The sequence below is a fragment of the Pinus tabuliformis genome, chromosome 1_1 (genome assembly GCF_031772625.1).
Source record: "Pinus tabuliformis cultivar Carrire ecotype Pingquan chromosome 1_1, CPIR1, whole genome shotgun sequence".
Lineage (NCBI taxonomy): Eukaryota > Viridiplantae > Streptophyta > Pinopsida > Pinales > Pinaceae > Pinus > Pinus tabuliformis.
The window spans coordinates 124,768,075-124,789,040 of NC_142297.1; the positions used below are offsets into that span (position 1 = coordinate 124,768,075).

General features: G+C 39.6%; 1 pseudogene; it reads right to left on the reverse strand.

The window, feature by feature from the left end:
- Nucleotides 1-17,979: 17,979 nt before the first annotated feature.
- On the reverse strand, nt 17,980-19,764 carry LOC149211960 (peroxidase 66-like; annotated as a pseudogene).
- Between the last annotated feature and the right edge of the window lie 1,202 nt (nt 19,765-20,966).

Below are 20,966 nucleotides of genomic sequence, written 5' to 3' on the forward strand. Positions count from 1 at the left end.
ACATGTAAATTAGTTATGTTATCTGGGATAGATGGTCTATACAAAATTTCAACAGTAAATCTATCCCTAAGAGGTGACATCCTAGAAGCTGCGTTTGCCAGAGCATTGGCAACTGCATTACGCGTTTGTCACACAAAACTGATATTAAATGCTTGGAAGTTAGAGATTAGTCATCGTACCTCTCGCTGGTAACTTTTGAGATGTGGTGATAAACAATGAATGGTGTTATGTACCACTATTTCCGAATCACCTACCACTTTGAGCATGGCCATGTTGAGGCGTGAGCATGATCTTGAGCCCAACCTGGGTGCTTTGTATTCAACAACATCGTTTGTGCACTCGAATTCCAAGTGACTCGAGATCAGATGCTTCCTTTTGTTTGGGTCAATCGAGACACACTCAACTCCTGAGCCATCCTATGTCTTTGATTTGTCAAAGTACATTGTCCACAACTCGTTTGTACATGAATCGTTCGACGCGCTTGCACTTCTGCTATTGCTAGTAATATTACAATGTACTCTACATATTTCATTTCGATTAGTTGGGCAAGGAAGGAAACCCAACTGCGTGTTTGGTGGGGTTGGGGCTGGCTGTGTGGGATAACACCCCAACGTTGTTTCCAAGAGGCAACTTCCAAACACGAGCTCTGCGAAGGACAACGATTCATTTTCACCATTGATCGGAGTGACATTGTGTCTCATATATGTCTTGGATAACACTTCGATTTGATTGTTTTTCCTTTGTACGCAAGCCACATGTGCGGCCAGTCTGTAGCAAAGTAATTGTTCAGCTCGCTGGACCAGTCTCTGATGAGTATTAAGCCATACTCTTCTGGTATGTCCACAAAAAATTGTTTATGCACTAGTGAACTCAACTGTCATGAGATAGTTGAATGATCACATCCCAAAGTTCACCAATGGTTGGTATGAATGTTTGATCAAGTTGGATGATCTACGTGGATGTCTTGATCCACTAGGCATTGATATTTTGAGTAATGGAGAGTGGCATGACATTGGCTGACATGCCAGAATCAACCAAATAATTGTGAAGATTATAGTTGAATATTTCAAATGAAAGCAGGAATGGAGGGCAAACAAAATTTTCTTCTTCCATCCGGAGTGTGTTTACCATAGTTGAAAGTGATCCGAGAGGTGTGCTTTCTCCCTTGCTAGTAGAGGCTGCGTTGTCTATTGATGTCTATCCCAGTGGGCACATAAGGATGTCCTGTTGACTCTGGATCTTATCCAACTCGAACAAACTAATGTTTGTGGTGAGTTTTCTTCATGTCTTCCACAATGTTGTAATCCAGAGGGGGTGGACTCATTGAGGTGTCTGGGGTAAAACTGGTATTCGTGTTGTTTGATAGAGTGTTCTATAGTTTCCTACTCATGGACATACTCATGTCCACCACTGTATTCCCAAGCTTGCTTTTTGTTTTCAGCTTTTGGAAGGTTGATGGATCAACCTTCCTTGGTAGTTCAAGTTTTTGTTTCACTTCCCCAAGTGTAAGGGCCCCTTACTTCTAAGATTGTAATGATTAATTTTCTTTTGGAGCTACTTCTCAATGTTCGTCTTTTGTGCTTCTTATGAGCACTGATACATGTTTACCACATGCCCAGAGCTTGATGCCTCATTTGATGCAAAATCTTTGTCATTGTTGGTATCTCCTATCTGTCCCTACGCACTGCTCGCTACGTCAAGTGTGTGGTTGCATATTGAGGCTGCAACTCACTTCCAGTCTGAGCAAGAGCCTTCTAAGTGATCATCTTCATGAAATGAACATAACTCGTTGTTCACGCACTGTTTGAACTGGAATACTCAACTCTGCACAGTTTTAGTAAGGAGACGATTGCTTCTTGATGACATGCTTCGTTATCTCTTTCTGGGCGGTCAGCTGCTCGCAGACGTGTTAATGGTTCGTTGCTTGAACTCGGACACTTCTGTTGTCAAGTTTTTGACAAGATGAGTAAGGGTTTGAATGTCACTTGTTTCCATGTCCTTGCCCTTGCTCGTCGTACCCTGTGGCTTCCTACTCGCCTCTCTAGAGTCATTTGTTGGTTCATCATCCTTGATGAATCCAATAGAAGGTAGGTCCTTTTCAACATCGATTGCCTCTTTGCAGTTTTCTAACAATGTTGGTTTCAAAAATCGTTTGACGAACATTGCAATGTTGGTCGGCAATGCGGACGTGTAGTAATCGCCAATGAAGTCATGAGGTTTCATGTCTGCTGTGAACTTATTCAGTGTGCACAAAATCTCTGATTGAAATATTTTACCTTTTATTTCCCCTCCACCTTTAGGCTTCCCAATTCTTTGAGTAACATGGTTGGGGTCTTGTCATCAACAAAATTTTCCAGAAACATATGTTTGAACATACCCCATTTCTGTATGGAGTTTACAGGAAGGCTATGATACCATGCAGTTGCATGACCATCCAAGGTACGTGGGAACAATCTACATGCAACGTCATTGTAGTGTACCTCAAGTGTCTTCAGCTGTAGGTAGAAGTTGTCCAAGTGATCTTTTGCCTTCACCATGTTGTCAAGGTCTAACCTTGTGCTTATTCTCTCTGACCACTTCGGCATATTGTGCAAGTCACCCAGGAGAGCCAATGGTCCCTGAGTCATTCATTCTAGCTTTTGGTCAGCCATGTCTTCTTGCTCTTCATCCTCCTCCTCTTCTTTAGAATCTAATGGTTCCGACTCTGAGTCTGTTGGTTCATCTCCACCTCCACTTCCTCCCTACCTTCCCCTATGCCTCCTGTACCAGAGCTTGAGCCTAAGATCATGAGGGTGTCTCATTCTCCCTGTTGGATGACCAGAGGTTCCTCTCCTTTCTCAACACCCTCTGGTATACCTTCAAGTGTGGCAAGAACTGCTTCTTCCACTGATGATACAACAAACCCTTTGGGAGTGGTTTTTGGCTTTCTTAATGTGTATGGAAGATGTTGGATTCCTGGGATGAGTCCGACTACTTTTGTGAACTAGCATGTGATGGGATAGACTGAGTGAAGGTGCTGATATGAAAATTCTTGTTCAGTCTTGGGAGGTGAGGAGTAACTAACAACAGAGTCGTGTGTAGGTGAGAGGGAGTGCAAGTTAATTCCTTAACCAAATGATTTATGAGTGGGTGTTAGAGGACATTCAACCATAAACAACTGGCGGTCCTCCTTCTAGCGCCATAAATGTTGGCGACGTTGGACTCGCCAACATTCAGGGGATCACATCGGTATGAAGTCCCAACTAGACCTCACACCATTTGGTGTGGAAGTCCCATCTGGTATGTTGGCTAGGTTTCCATTATCTTAAATATTTGTTTTAGCTCTTGCTTGTCAGCACAGGAGAGTGGTTTGTGTTGTCTTTGAACAACAAGGTTCGGGTGCCTGGTGAGTGCTAGTGTTACTTGTGTCAAGGTTCTTTCACCGCAGAGAGAGAGGGTGGGAGTGAGTCTCAAGTCAGATGGGAGGAAGCCCCAACCCTGTTAGAAACACACAACACAACAGGACGTGCATAGCTTCCGAAGGAACAATCCACACAGATGCGATAGTCACAACACACAAGGGAAGATAAAACATACAACACTCAGCAGGTTATTCTGTGTGAGTGCGACGGTCATTATAACAAGTTTACGTGCAAGGTTTTGTTTGATGTCCGAGGAGGTAACCAACATGGGAAGTATAATACAACATTTTCATTAATATATGTATTAGAACAGTTGAATGAATTCAAGTGTTAAACACATGTTAAAGCAACATGTATTACAAGTGTTCAAGATTAATCTTACAAACAGTTACAACACATGTGTGAAAACATGTTGGCTTGTTAATAGGCTTCTGAATTAAGCAACAGTGCCAAGACACATCGATACACCATACATCACTGACCCCATAGGCGGGGCGTTGGAGCCACTACTCAGTCAAAGAAAAGATTTCAGACTCTCAAGGCTATGTGGGAGGAGCTGAGGTGAAAGGTCCTTTGTAGGTACAAATGAATGGGTATTTATAGCTAAGGGTAAAATTGGCCCTTGTTACTGTTCGACTTTCCTCACCACTATTTGACTTATTTGACTCTTTAGGTTTACATGAATTTTTATATGACATGTGGGTCTCTTGGACTTCCACGTTACATTACATTGATTTACACAGTACGACCCACAATAGTGGTGTGGTCGACATGAATCATGAAATGACTCGACATGACAGTGTTGGTATGTTCATGTTGTTGCTGGTGTGCATGTCGAGCTGTAGTGCTGTTGAGTGATGGATGTTCTCTTGGTGTATCACAACTTCACCTTCGCATGCCAAGGTGTGTGGAGTCCTCGATGGTCACTGGATTCGCTTGATGATGCATGTGCATGTTGCTCCTTTGCATGTACTTTGGCATGCTTGACATGTTCGTCCATTCACAAAAATATCTCCTCGCATGTTCGCTCGTCCATCTGTCTGTGCACACATATTTTCATGTTTCTCCATATGTCTATTCATGAAGACATTTTCGCATGTTCGTCCATTCGCAAACACATCTTTGCATGGTCGTTCGTTCGCAAACACATCCTTTGCATGTACTCTCCTTGTTCATCCCATCCATCGTCGCGTCATCTCTGTTCATGTACTTGTATCTGCCATGACTCATGACGAGATGACATCAAATCCATAAACCTCCTAGTCTACCATGATGCATAATCGTTTGATTTTGGATGCAGGGGACTAGTAGAGGGTAAGGATGCGAAATTGCGTGGGGGAGGTTTCAAGCTGAGATACGAGCTTTGGGCACTGTTGGTGAAAATTGCGCATAGGTCACTGTGAAACCGAGATGGACAATTCAGATTAATAGTGACTGTCCGTGGGATCTAGCTCGGCTGGAGAGCAGATCTGCGCAGTTTCTGGAGGGAAGCAGTTTGGGCAAAAGAGGGCCTTGGCAGCAAACACTGTGCAATTCCTAGAGGGAGCTCGCTGCAGGCTCTAGGAGGCTTGGCAGCAAAAAATGCACAATTCCTGGAGGGAGTTGGCAGTGGGCTGCCGATGGCTTGGCAGCAAAAACTGCGCAATTCGTAGAGGGAGTTGGCAGTGGGGTTGCTAGAGACAAAAACTGCGCCATTTGTGGGAGGTTGACGTGCTGAACACCCTTGCGCAATTTCTGAGTTGAGCGGGATGTTGGGCTGCTGAGGGGCTTGCTGATAAATTTGCGCAATTTTCTATGTGAGCAGTCGGCCGATTGGCTGGAAAAGATGCACAATTTTTGAGGGGAGACAGGGACGGGCACTTACTGTCTGTCTGGCCTATTTGTGCAGTTTCCTTATTCAGCAGAGCGGGTAAGGTCTATAGCTTCTGCGCAATTTTTTATGGGAGTGAGTCTTGGGGCACTGCCCTGTCAAACTCTCCGGTTGACCAACAGGGGGGTTGATTGATGAGCTTACAGTTAGTGCAAACTGAATGGACACTTTTGCACTGCTCTGCGCGTTTTTTTTTATTTTTATTTTTATTTTTTATTTTTCTTTCTTTTTTCTATTATTTCAATTTTCATGAATTATAGTTTTTTCCCAATATTTTCTATTTAAAGGCTTCTTAAACATATTTTAATAAAATTAATTATATAAAATTATATATATTAATAAAAAATAAAACACACACATATATAATAAGGTGTATATGTTAATATAAACAATACTAGTTAGCCCCAAGGGATGACTTGGTCAATTTTTTGTTGCTAAGTATTTCCTTTATCAGAAGGTCACATGGATTAAAAAAAAATAAACAATTTTATTTTCGTGATAAAATCTTTATCTTTAGTGATCGATAAATGTAAATAAACATAAAAAACACTACATAAATTTTAAAATCTAAAAACAATTTAAAAACCTTTAATTTTATTCATTAAATTGTATGCGTTGAATTTTTTATTTTTTATATATTTTTTTATTTTTTTTTAAATTATTAAAACTAATCTATTTATACATTTTATTTTTATTTTTAAAGAATAAAATCTATATTAAATTTATTTTTAAAGAATGGAATTGAGAATTTCAAAATTTGGAAGTGAGAATTTCAAAATTTTAAATTATGAATAGCTAAATTTAATAACTTAAAAATTCTTTATTTCATAACAAATTTTTTGAATTTCTTTGGTTTACTCTGATCTTTAATTTATTAAAATATTAATTTTTTAAACCACCTGTTATGCCCTTATGTAAACCTGGTAAGCATCGTACTGATTATTTAAACTTACACTCTCATCACCAAAGATGATTGCATTTTGGTTGCAGTTATATTTAGAGGGCGCTTATCGATTTGCGGGCTACCTGAAGATCCAAAAATCCAATTATATGTGGACATCTGAAATCTCTCCAAAATACAATCATAAAGACGCACTATTATCTGTAAGCACGAGGCAAATACCATCCGTAGTATTTCCTACTAGCGTTTATTCATAGCTTTCTCTCATAAACCTTCTATGAATATTCTATGAGATTAAATATATGTACAAGTTTCTACTTTATTTATTATTTTGAGCTTTATTAATAATATTAAAAACAGAAGACTATGGGTGGATTGCAAATATTTTAATTGGAAAATAAAGACCGTATAAATATTACAAGATTTTGACTTATTTTTTATTTTATTTTTTAATATTTATTAAATATTTAAAATATTTTAGAATTTGTATATTTGTAATAAATAGAAAATGATCGTTAAAATTATTAACAAGAACCAGGCATAACCAAAAGCTTATGGTTGGACTTTTTATTTGTTAATTTCAAATCCTCCTCAAGCTAAAGAAAGAGACCAATAAAAATATGGAAAAAAAATTATACTATATTTTCAATTAACGAGGCTTTTAGGATTTATGTACCATTCATTGTTCTTTCTCTCACTAACTATATTATCTTGTTTTTATGATTTTCACTTGAATGTGGGAACTCACATCAAGTGATGGTTCCAAAAGTGGCCATGGATCTATTAAGAAAACATTCCCACAATAATGTGTGTATATTTCCAAGAATGACCATCAATTCCTAATTGCTTATGCTCAATAAAGACCAATCTTCCAACGATAATGACAGCTAAGCCTTTCTTTGGAAAAGAACTATACTACTATTTTCAATTAACAAAGCCTTTAGGATTTATGTACCATGTATTGCTCTGTCTCCCACTAACCTTTTTTTTTTTTAAATGGGAGGGGCTAGTTCTTTTTAGAAGCATTATGGGCCTTCTTTTTTTACATATATATGGATACAAATGTGCATCAGACCCTGACAGCCGTCACGTCTAAACATTACTATAGTCGCCATAGAACAAATACGCTGCAGTATCTGCAGCTCTGCAGGAATGGAAACGTGGCCGGGGCGAGTAAACCAAACCGCCCGACCATCGCGTCATGCACTCGCGTGCACATATTGTCTCTCTTGTTGGAATGTTAATTCCAACTGCTGGCTGCAGGCGGACGTGGGCAGCCGACTCAGCCAGCACGCTGCACCCAAAACCGCCAGAACAAAACCACAAACCCGCTTGAGGCATATCGCACCGCTCTTTGGTATGGAGTGGTTTCCGTACACAAGGGCCCGATAAAACTTGGTGCAGACGCGTGTCACTCGCCTGACGTAAGCCAACGTAAAATTTCGGAACGTATTGTTCAGTTATGTAATGCCTTCCGATATTCTCCTCCACCGTCAGATCTGCTCCCGCGCTCTCCACCGTCGATTGTCCGAAGCTGCATACGGCCAACATTAAAAGCTTGGCGTGGAGTAAAATCAAGTTTCATTGACCATACCTTTTAATTAATGAAGTGTCATATATGTAGGTGAATAGTTAAGTTTTTCATGCGGCATATATTAATATTCAGAAAAACGTGTTATATTTTTTTATCGAGCGTTGACCATTGTGTAATGAAAACACATCAAATGAAACATGCTCTATGTTGTTGTTGTTGTTGTGTGGTCGCACATGCGAGAGAGATAGGTGTTCGCAGCAGCGAGGAAAACCAGAGAGTTATTGCAGCAGCAAACAAAACAAGGAGAGCACAGCACTGCGGAACTAGAGCAAGGGTTCCAAAACCAAAGTGGAGATTAATCTTTTTAAGAAGACATTTTGAAATACGCAGGAGCGTGAGAATTTTTTTATGTAAAGGAGCGTGAGAATTTTTTTATGTAATGGTTTGTGTGCTGGAGAGTTTATGAAACTTTTTTTTGGGTATTACAACTGCATATAAAAAAAATGTTTTTACATCAGTAAATCAATGTAAGAAATTTTTATTTCTACAGCAGTAAATGTAAAATAGCAGTAATTGTGAATGAAGATTTTACACAGCAGTGTAAAAATCATTTTGTAAAAGAGACAGAGTATTTTGGTGAATCCCTCTCAGCAAAGAGGATGAATATGTAACAGAGTTTATCTAAATGTAATTTTTGGTAAATCCCTCTCAGTAAAAGAGGAATAAATATGTTGTTTCAGGCATTTTTATTTTAAATGAATATCAATCATTTTATGGTGGTGAAATACTCTGTTCCTCAGTAAAATTTGTTTTTAATAGCTTCCCTGTGCAAAGGTCCTGGAGGTGAAATAGAGCATTGCCTCTGTGGTGTTTAATTTCTTTGTTTTTGGGATTTTCCCATTAAAAATCCCCAACAGTGGTATCAGAGCTGGTCCAGGCTCTTTGATGGTGACAGAGCAGGCTTAGGCTGTTGAAAAGTGTCAAAGAAGCTGAAGGAAAGACTCTTGTTGCAGCAGCAGTAAAACTTCTCCAGCAGTGTGAAGACTCAGCCAAAGGGATTCAGGTATTTCTCAAGTTTTTGAGTTGTTGTTGAAGAAACAGTGAGTCATTTTAAAAACACAGTCAGGGATTTTAAAAATAGTTAAGAATGGCAAGATCAAAGAAGAAAGTGTCCAAATCCCCTAAGGTTGTGTCTCCCTCTTCTATTAAAATAGAAGACAATCTATTTGAAAGCATTCTATTTGAGGCTTCAAAGTTTAATGGAGATTTTGATATGTGGGAAATAAAAATGAGGGCTGTCTTACAGTCTCAAGGGATTGAAATTTGGGAATCAGTGATGGATGATAGCAAGAAGGATAAAGAATCCATGGAGTACAATGCAAAGGCAGCAAAGACTATCTTGGATGGACTGCCTGATTCTGTGAAGAAGAATCTAGGGAAATATCCATCAGCAAAGGATATATGGGACAGACTTCATGACCTTCATGCAAAGGGAGCACTGACCATGACCATCAGTGAAGAAGAAAATTCTGAACCCATCATAGAAGCTGAATGTGAGAAGGTTGACCTCATCAAACTTCAAGTAAAAGAAAGGGATGAAGAACTCGTCAAGCTTAAGAAGGAGCTTGATCAATGCAAGAGGAAACATCATGAAGAAGTCATATCCATGACAAATCAGCTGAATGAAGCAAAGAAGCAGGAAGACGCCTTGTCAAGTCAACTTGAACAAAGGCACAAGATAGTGAACAAACTTGTAGAAGAGATTGGACAGTACAAGGCAGAGGTTTCCTCCCTTAAGTCTGAACTACAAGAAGCCAGGAAGCAGGCACAAGAAGCTGAGAAGAAAATGGAGAGCAGTCAAGCAGAAATCTCCAAAATGAAGTCAGATATTATCTCCCTTAAAATAGCAGCAGCTGAAGCTACTCGTAGCAAAGAAGAAACTGAGGAACAACTAGCAAAGAAAAATAATGTATGTGAAAAGTTGGAAGAAGAGATTGTCCTCCTCAGGAAGAAGGTTGAAGGGATGAACAAGATCATGAAGAGCTCTCAAGCTTTGGATGACATGCTCAGCTATCACAGATCTCCATCTGATAAATCAGGACTTGGGTATGTAGGTGAACCCTCAAACAAGGATGAAGACGCTTTAAGAAAAGGAGATGTGAAGAAGGCAGAAAGAAATTGTGATGCTCCTAGTTTCAACAAAGGCAAGGAGAAAGATCAAGGCTACAATAGAAGAAATCCTACTCCAAGCAAAAAGCCAGCTCCAACAAGAAATGTAGCTGATGTTAAAGAGGCAAGAGGGAATGGTTATCATCAAAGGATCTCAAGGCAGCAAGGTTTCAGAAGTACATCAAGGAAACCTCCATCTCCCAGGTACCAAAGTTCATTTTATGGTTATTGTTATGCTTGTTCAAACTTTGGTCATATGGCAAAAGACTGTAGAGCATTTCATAAAGATAAATGTTGTGGTCCCCGACAATCTCCAAGAAATAATTTCACAAGAAGAAATCATGAATTCTTATTCATGAATAAAGTTGAATGCTTCAAGTGTCATAACATTGGGCATATGGCACGTGACTGTAACTTAACATGGGCTCTTACACAAGCTAGACCCATGCAAAAGAAGAAAGTTACACAAGTATGGAGAAGGAAGGAAATACAGTGTGAAAGTCCCTTGAGCTTTGCAACTAATCTAAGTTTCTTTTGAGAAGAGTCTGCTGAAAGAAGATAAAGCATACACTAAAGGGGAGCTTGTAATTTTTTTTGCTGAACTGTATTAACAGTCACTCTTTGATGAAGACCTCTTCATAAGGGAAAGATATGAAGTTAAATCTGCCATAGAAGCAGAGAAGAAAAGTATGCAAAGCAAGAAGACCCTCACAGCAGTGGGAAGACAAAACATAAAACAACAGTTTGGAAATTTTTTTGGAGCACATGCATTGAAATGCATAGCAATGGAATGTAGTTTTCCTTTTATGTAATATGAGAGAATATACTCACAGCAGAGTGAGTACAATACACAGCAGTAAAAAAAATGTAATGTTTTTCTTCATATGCAATGCAGCATGCAAAGAAATGCATAAAGAAAAACAGGGACAACAGATTTTTAATGCACATGGGTGAATGATAATGTGTGGCAGCAGAAAAACGAAAGGAATTGCACAGCAGTGCATTGTGTAAATAAAAAAAATGAATGAAGACTAAGATTGTGTGAAGCAAGGGTGTAATAAGAAAAGGCAGCAGCCCGTGTTAATTTTTTTTGTTGTGTGGAGAATGCAGCGCAAAATAGCGTGAGGATGATTTCTCTCTATGCGCAAGTAATGGAGAGTAAAGAGTTAGTGTATGGGCACACAACAGTACGATGAAACAAAAGGCAGCCACAGTGCAAATTGCAGAGGCAACGCAGCAGCAAATAAAAACCCAGGGATGACAGAGTCTATGGTTATGGGTATGGACAGCAGTGCATAAGAAAAGGCAGCAGCGTGATGGCAAGAAGGAGAAGCACAGTAGTGCGAAGAAAATGAAACCAGAACTAAGAGAGAATGAAGAAATGTGTTTTTACACAGCAATGCAAATAAGAAAATGCAGCAGCATGAAGTTTTTGTTGAAGAAATGAAAGGTAATGGACAGCAGCAGATGTAAAAAAAAAATTTCCTTTACAACAGTAAATTTAAGTATAGTGAATGTGTTGTTCATTGAATTGAAATGCAACATATGCAACAGCAGTGAATGTAAGAAATGTTTACACACAGCAGTGTAAATTTGTAAGGTGGGACAGAGTAATTGTTCCAGAAAAGACAGAGTATTCTGTCTTTGAAGAATGCACAACAATGCAGAGTTTGCAAAGAAATGTAAGTGAAGTGCAGCAACACAACAGCAAGTGTAGACACAGCAGTGTGGGGTAGACGCAGCAAAGAAGATGGCACAACAGTGCAACAGCATAAAAGAACAAAGTAATGAGTATGCACAACAGTGCAATGAATGTTTTGTTTTGAAACTGCATCTAAAGCAGTGTTTGGCAGTAATCCCTCCGTGAGAGGAAGTGAAGTTCTTAGTGAATCCCTCTGTTAAAGAGGAAGGTGCTTTTCAGCACAGTGTCATGGTAAATCCCTCTGTCAAGAGGAAGATGCTTTTTAGCATACACATGGTAAATCCCTCTATCAAGAGGATGATGCTTTTCAGCATAGTCACAGGTGAATCCCTCTGTCAAGAGGAAGGTGCTCTTCAGCACATTGTTATGGTGAATCCCTCTGTCATGAGGAAGGTGCTCTTAAGCACAGTTTCAGGTTAATCCCTCTATTAAGAGGAAGACTATTTTGTTGTTTGTGGAACTGCATCAGAAGCAGTTGGTGAATCCCTCTATGTGAGGAAGATATTTTTGTAACAGCAGTTAGTGAATCCCTCCATGTGAGGAAGTGTTTGGGTAAGATTGAATGCCCAGCAGTTGAAATTAAAGGGGAGTGTTGGAATGTTAATTCCAACTGCTGGCTGCAGGCGGACGTGGGCAGCCGACTCAGCCAGCACGCTGCACCCAAAACCGCCAGAACAAAACCACAAACCCGCTTGAGGCATATCGCACCGCTCTTTGGTATGGAGTGGTTTCCGTACACAAGGGCCCGATAAAACTTGGTGCAGACGTGTGTCACTCGCCTGATGTAAGCCAACGTAAAATTTCGGAACGTATTGTTCAGTTATGTAATGCCTTCCGATATTCCCCTCCACCGTCAGATCTGCTCCCGCGCTCTCCACCGTCGATTGTCCGAAGCTGCATACGGCCAACATTAAAAGCTTGGCGTGGAGTAAAATCAAGTTTCATTGACCATACCTTTTAATTAATGAAGTGTCATATATTTAGGTGAATAGTTAAGTTTTTCATACGGCATATATTAATATTCAGAAAAACGTGTTATATTTTTTTATGGAGCGTTGACCATTGTGTAATGAAAACACATCAAATTAAACATGTTCTATGTTGTTGTTGTTGTTGTGTGGTCGCACATGGGAGAGAGATAGGTTTTCGCAGCAGCGAGGAAAACCAGAGAGTTATTGCGGCAGCAAACAAAACAAGGAGAGCACAGCACTGCGGAACTAGAGCAGGGGTTCCAAAACCAAAGTGGAGATTAATCTTTTTAAGAAGACATTTTGAAATACGCAGGAGCGTGAGAATTTCTTTATGTAATGGTTTGTGTGCTGGAGAGTTTATGAAACTTTTTTTTGGGTATTACAACTGCATATAAAAAAAATGTTTTTACATCAGTAAATCAATGTAAGAAATTTTTATTTCTACGGCAGTAAATGTAAAACAACAGTAATTGTGAATGAAGATTTTACACAGCAGTGTAAAAATCATTTTGTAAAAGAGGCAGAGTATTTTGGTGAATCCCTCTCAGCAAAGAGGATGAATATGTAACAAAGTTTATCTGAATGTAATTTTTGGTAAATCCCTCTCAGTAAAAGAGGAAGAAATATGTTGTTTCAGGCATTTTTATTTTAAATGAATATCAATCATTTTATGGTGGTGAAATACTCTGTTCCTTAGTAAAATTTGTTTTTAATAGCTTCCCTGTGCAAAGGTCCTGGAGGTGAAACAGAGCATTGCCTCTATGGTGTTTAATTTCTTTGTTTTTGGGATTTTCCCATTAAAAACCCCAAACATCTCCCACTAACCATATTGTCTTGTTCTTATGATTTTCACTTGAATGTGGCACCTCACAGCAAGTGATGGTTCCCAAAAGTGGCAATCGATCGGAATAGAAAGCTTTCACGACATTTCTTGTCGAGTATATCAACAAAATAACAATTCGTGTAGGCACCGACATTTCGATTGGATAATATAAAGAATGTTTTTACAAAATCGGTGTATGGACGAAAACGGGCCAGTCTTCGTGGCAATTTTCAATCCCACCTGTTTATTTATATAAGGCATGTTCAAGTTATTGTAAGTTAATGCAAGTAATGATGAAAGAATATTAGATAACAAATTTATATTACTAAAGTTTATCGTGTGGTATGTGAATTCATTTATCAAACAAGACGGCTGCGGAGCAGCTAATCCCTGCCTTGGAAAGAAAATAATGGCGAGAGGAGCTTTTCCTGCCGGCAGCAAGCCTGTTGAAACACACATTTAAGAAGCAGCATCACCCCAGGTAGAAATAGCACCACAGCAAGCAATGGTAGCAGAGTAAAAAGTCAGGAGCAGATTCAGAGCCTGTTGAAACAAAAGTTGAAGTGACATTGTTTTTTCTAATGAACTCAGAATAGGTCATGTTGAAAGCCTCCAGAGAATGAGATTTGGACCTCAATGATCAGTATCCACTAGAGCCTGTTGTTGTTCGTGATCGATATTGAGATCCAGACCCATAGCCATCAAGCCTTTCTCGTTATACCCCATTCTTAGCAGTTTGTCATTTCGATGATCCAGAAGTCGAAGCAGTTGTTCCAACAGTGGCTTAGGAAGCACCACCACTAGCAGCGATTGTTTAAGCACCAACAGTTGATTCATCAGTGCAAGCACCCGCACCACTATAAGCATCGACAGAAGTCAAGGCAGTAGCTCTCCTGGAAGTGTTTGTTGTATCAATTACATAAGTAACTGATGACTTTCGAAGTGGAACGGATGGGAGAGGTGTCGACTGAGTCAACTGAATCGTCAACAACTACAGACCATTGCGAAATTTACACCTGAAAATATCACGATAATTCCTATTACACATGTTGTATGAGCTAGAAATGCAGCATACCTTACTCCAAACGATTTAATGGTGGACACATACACTTGCAGGTAGTTGTTATATGAGCAAACATTTCTTTCCAAACTATAGCAAGGTTTCTATTAGGTGCTTTGATCCCCTTTCATCTAATGAAAACTACCTTTTCCCTCGTGAAAGCGACGACCCGAAACCTGGCTCCGGTTTTAAAACACATAATATCCATTTATTCTTCCATCTACCTGCCATTAAGTTGATGTACAGGCATAACTCTTCCATATTGTGAGGTGGCAATATGCCGGATCATGGAAACCCTTGTCAAACGTTAAAATGTGTTGCACATCAAACAAAACTCTAACAAATTAGGAATGTGAATTAATGTTATGTGATTTAGGTTGTATCATATGAAATGCCTAATTTAACAAGTAGCAAAAATATTTTTTAAACGGATATGGACACTATTTTATTGTATCATTAAGTTTAGGAGGAGGCGACAGGTATAAGGCGATAAATTCTTATCGCTCCCGCACCAAGGTAAGGTAAGGTCCACCTGTAAATCAAAGACAACGCCAGATAACTCGGATTACTCCGAAACTATTACTTTCAAATGACAAATCACATGCAATAGTTGTTCTCCTCAATATTAACGCTAAGAAAAGCCCAAAACAATTTAGAGCACTCCATTAACGAGCTAGAATTAATAAAATAACTTGGAAATTATGTTCATCCTCGGCACTGCGTATGGGCGTGGAAAGTTTGGCAGCGAAATGATAAATGGTAATAAAAGTAGGTTGTTACACAGTCGGTTACTCAAGTCAGAGTAGTAGTTAGGTACCCCAGATAGGAAGTATAAGTAGTCGCGGCCCACCAGGACTCTCCCAGAGTGAGTAGCCCACTTGTTAAAAGCGCTGGTTGGTAAAGACGTTCAAATTGCATGCAACACACTTGTCCACTTTTTTCAAATTGCATGCAACCTACTTGTCCATCAACTATACCTCTGCCATCATCAGTTGTTGCGTTCTGCCATCAGTTGTTGCATTCCCCAGGCAGCTATACCTCTACCATCGGCTAAGAAAGCTGAGTGACTAATTCAACCAGCAGCTGCCCACGCCTCTGGATCTTCTACGTTGTTTATTTACTCAAAGCCTAAGGGTAATGAGAGTTTTGAACTTCAACATCTACAAATTTTAAAACCCATCAATAGCAGATCCAATTGCATATCCACCAACATCAGAAACAGGACCAGATTATTTACCAGCTAGTATACCAGATAGCCATCTATTAACGATAGCTGCGACACTATATGTTCCAAGCAGCGGTGTTTCGTTATTGTCTATTCCTACTACTTATGATTTTGAAACAGGTGCTGGGTAGTGATCCAGATTTGGAACCACCCGCAGAAAAGGGAGCAGAGGATGCTAAGGTAGAGGGTAGCAGAGCATGGCCAGTATCAAAGGCAAGGGCTGCATGAGTAGGTGTCTAGGAATACATGTTGTTCCAGTCTCAAAGTCTAGTATGCTGTTGTGGTGAAGCAACAGGTCAGTATTTCATTTCCTCAAGATCTGGTTTAAATTCCATTTGTGGAATAATGCATCGTACATAATAGCAAGGAAGCACTTTTCTCTCTCTCAGTTCTGTGCTGATTTATTTTTCAAATTATCAGTGATAACGTAATCTGGATCGAGAGATGAGACAACAATGATGAAGCTTCTCCATAGCTTGTCTGCATGAGCGTACAATATGGTCTCATATGCCTGTGTAGCAGTGTTTTCAATGACCACTGATTCTTACCAGGATGGCTGGCTTGCCTTGTTCTTTCCCTCGTGCTCTAGTGCAGTGCCCTCAGACTTTAGACTGCGCATTCAGCTAATGGATGGGAGGAACTAGTCTAACCCTGGTTCAGGATTGATTGGTCATTTTACCAGCCAATCTCAGATATTGAATAGAAAAAGCAAATTGATCATAGTTTTCGAAACCTTAGCGGGTTGAAAGGGGGGTGGCTTCTGGCTGAGCCAAATAAGTCATTTCAGTAGGATGGGTCATATTCAGCTGGATAAGGTGCCATATAGCACTCATCATCCGATCAATCGAGAGTTGGATGTGAAAGCTTCATTAACAGAGGTAAATTTCCTATCATAGTACTATACCCATTTGTTTCTGGCTGATGTTGTTTTCTTAAAACAAAAACCAGCAGTTACCTTCATGTCTATTTTTTAGTTTTTGTTTTCATTGGAAACAATCAAATCTAGCTAAGCTATAGAGTAAAAAATGAATGAAAATTTGCAAATAAATTTGTAAATTTATGGAAATTGTTGGAATTTGCTGAAAATTGAATGAAAATTGCTGAAAATTTGTGATTGAATCATAAGAAACAACTGTTGCATAAACAAAATCACTTGAATCACCCATTCCTTCCCTTCTGCGTTGTTTCTCCCTATCCGTTGCAGATAACTCATTCTAATTAGCTCTCTATGTACCAAAATTTGCAGAGGCAGAGGTCGGACAAAATTTGCAGAGGCAGAGGTCAAACAGGTTGTTGCTGTTGCTCATGCTCCACTGTGCAGAAGCACATGTTCTTGCTCATGTTCCAGATTTCACAGAGGCACAGATTTTGCAGAGGCACAAATCAGAGAGAGCCCAAGAATGTTGAGTTTTGCTTGCCTTTCATTTTAAGAATGTTCAGTCTTGCTTTCCTTTCATTTTAAGGCAGGCAATTAAAATCGGTTGCTCTCATGCATTTGGAAATTTTGACACGGCAGGGTAGGCATGGTTTGACAAGACTTGTCTCCAAACTATACTTTAATGTGAATTTCAACTTATACTAATACCCACTAGCGGTTGTTTATGAGCTAGCATTTAATTTTATCGACTAATGCTTACATTAGTTCACCAGTGCCAAAATGCCAAGCAACTAGCTAGTTTCAAAATATGTCGAGCAAACATATATGATACAGTTTTTGCCTCCCTGCCTCGGGAAGAGGCCAAATAAGACTCCGAAATAAAATGGAGTGTAAAATACATAAAATATGTCCTGTCCATTAAAAAACTTTGGGTAAAAACAGTTGAACTAATGCTAAGTTCGAAAATTTCGACCATTGCCAGATGGCAGATGCCAGGAACTAATAATAAGTCGGAGTGACTTGAGTTTCTTTTTATGGTATTATTTTGTGTAAAAAATATTTCGAAATTATTAAGATATAAAGTTTAATTAAATATTATCAAAACAGGGACTAATAATAAGTCGGAGTGACTTGAGCTTCTTTTTATGGTATTATTTTGGTATTATTTTGTGTAAAAAATATTTCGAAATTATTAAGATATAAAGTTTAATTAAATATTATCAAAACACATTAATGATTGATGACAAAAAGAACGCACAGCAGATTCGTAAGCAAAACTATTTTAATTTTGCTCATTTTGCGTTGAATAACTTGAAAAATCAAACAATTGATTGATTATGGATAAAGAGGATCCTCTTAAAAATGAAAAGAAATATCAACGGAGCCTCTTGCATCTTATAAAACGAAAATGAATTGGAGGAGCGTATAATTCCATATCAATCCAGTTCAAGAATTCACTTTTCTGCAATTCAATCGCACTTCTCCTCCGCTGGTCATAACTCCAACACTTGCCAACTTCTGCATTGAGGTTTGAAACGCTTTAAAGAAGGCATTCTCATCCCTTGCGAATCTCTTCACCATCATCTTTGTTGGGTTCTCCAGAAATAGCACCTGGTCGGAGCCAAACACTCCCTTTCCTTGTACCAAATGTTTGAAGTATGCGTTGTCAAACTGGGTGGCTGTGGAATCCAGAAAAGCCCCTGCGCTGCGATTGTTGTTAGGTTGAGGGCACACCGTGCGTAAGCTCTGCGCAAACTGTGGCTCCATGGTTGGATCCACTTTAAACGTAGCGTTGAAGTTATGAAGTCTACTCTCAAAGGAAGAGCAGTGAGAGAAGCCCAACTTATGCCCACCTGGTAATGGCAATTCATAACGCAATTAAAATTCCATTAGAGATAAAAGTTACAAAGCGGGCTTACCGTATTTTCATGGTAATTTTCGATCTCTTGACTCTCAAAAACAGATTGCAACAATTCTGAAATGTAAATGTCGATCATATTTGAGTTTAGTGGCACATTTTACAGGTATAACTCATCTATCAGATATATAAAATTTAAAAAACATAATAATATTTATCAAGCATTCCCGAATTTATCTCCTCCTTGATGTAAATCTCGTCCTTGAATTTAGGAGTATAATTAGAAGGGAGTGCTGTAAGTACCTGACAAAGCGACAAGATCACGGACAGATAGTCCACGGAGGGCAAAGCTTTGAATGAGCTGAGAAACGTTGAAGGTGGGGGCTGGCAAATTCCTTGTATCATTTGCCCTCGATATAAGCCCGTCATTTCGTTCTTGAGAACGTCCCACTTTGGACCCCCGGTCTGTCTAATCAATATTTCAATTAATCATATATATATATATATATATATATATATACATACATTTATTTCTGGCCTGTTATCAAAATTATTGAGAGGAGATTATAGTGTACCAGGACTACAACATCTCTGGCACCGATGGCGAGAATATCAGCACAGGAAACAGTTTGTGGGCAAACGGACTCGAGCTTGGCCTTGGCATCGTCTCGTACGTAGAAGGCGCGAAGTGAGACGTTGGGTGGTGCGTCTTTCTCTGCTTCATTGCTTCGAGTGGAGTCTAACAGCACCGATGCATCGCACCCCTGCACTCATTTACGCCACCGCGAATGTCAATACCCAACAAAACTATAGAATCAATTAACATGCATTGATATTAATCTCTCATTAGTTGATGTTGCAAACATATTACACAACATTGAGAATTTTATAACCCTAGCGATCACTTTAGTGCCCAGATTTTATATAGAATCCCTCTATATAATAGATTCTAACGTTAATATACAAATTCTATAACTATTCTACTCTCATTCTAAACTCTACACTAATCATGAATTTGATAAAATAGTAATGGGAGCCAAGCCAACCCTAAATATCATTGAAAGCATTGAAAACTTTTGGATTCAGGTGGGAGAGATGACTCTACACTAGTTAACTATGATATCAAAAATTAATGCAAATACCCTAATGAAGCAGTCGTGGAAATGCATTCGTAGAATGCGAGCAGGGATTTTAGGGTCGAACTAGGTGGAGTTGCGTATGGTATCTCTTATCACAGTCTCTGCACTTGGGCAAGTTCGCGTGAATGTAGAAAAATGATGCGCATACAATTTGGAAACCCCAGTCACTAATGAGCACTGGTTGTAAGGGACAAAATAACTTGTGCGCACATCTTTCCCGATGGGTGCAGACATATAACAGGCAGTTTGTTCCAGCACACACCAGTCTCAGGATTGAAAGCCAAAACAGGGCGTGATGGCCAAAAAGGAGGTTTGCGCTACCAACTATCGATAGAGAAGTGTTCACCAAGGTATGCAACGTCATGAATAGAGGACATAAGCTACGGTGTACAAATTGGGACCTGCGCATTCCAGCGATCAAATGGGCCTATAAGACAATATGCAAAAACATGGTTGCGAAGTTGATTCCGAGGTTGCGGAAGGAAGAAGGGATTGGTATTTCTGAAAAACCCCCACATAAAGCTCCGCATAGAGTAATCCTAGCAAAAGGGATAGCACATGAAGACCTACCAGAAGGAATTACAAAGCTGCATGACGGGGAGTATGAAAGACTTCAGGAAGCCATTCAGCAAGGGAATCAACAACTTCGCGAACTTGAAGAACACCGGGTATTGCTGAGGAAGAAGAGCATGTTGCTGGATACAGAGGTCAAGCAGTTGGAAAGTGAACTAAAGGAAGTCGTTCTTGAGGAAAAACCTAGGAAAGTGCAGCCGGATGTGCACACCCCTAAGGACGGATGGAAGAAGTACCGCCGAAAGTTAGTCGGTCTAATGTCGTGGTTACAGTCGCAACTTATTCAGGGCACACTGCAAGAGAGTGCGCCACAACCTGTAATGCGTATGACAACAACAATGAAGGTTGTTTCGCGGATCATCCAAGGGGAGGCAATGGAGCTCCGCACGGGTGGTGTGACCACCTGACTAACTATTGGAAGAATAGTCTCATTGCTCCAGACAGTTGGAAGAGAGCACAGGACTATAAACCAGTCTGTCAAGGAAGTGCGCAAAGACGGGGGTGCACGCAGAAACAGGAGGTCACATGGTTCGCGCACACGCACTAGGGGGAGCACTGCCACATGGATAAAGTATGAAGTGACCGTTGGTGTCACTGTTCATGATGAGATGGTGAAATTAAGACAAAATGGAGCGGGCAGCGGACAATTAAGACAACAGTTATGGACAAGATTTTGGAAAATCTGCCGCCAAGGGAACATTTATGATCTAGATTTGGGGGGAATGGTCGAATTCGAATTTGAAAAGTGTTATAAAACTGCAAGTGCCTACCACGAAACAACACTTGGTCTCTTGAGAATTGAGTTGTTGTAGAGTGTTAAGCGCCGAGCGATTTTAGAGCAGTTGCGTGCAATCAACTAATTT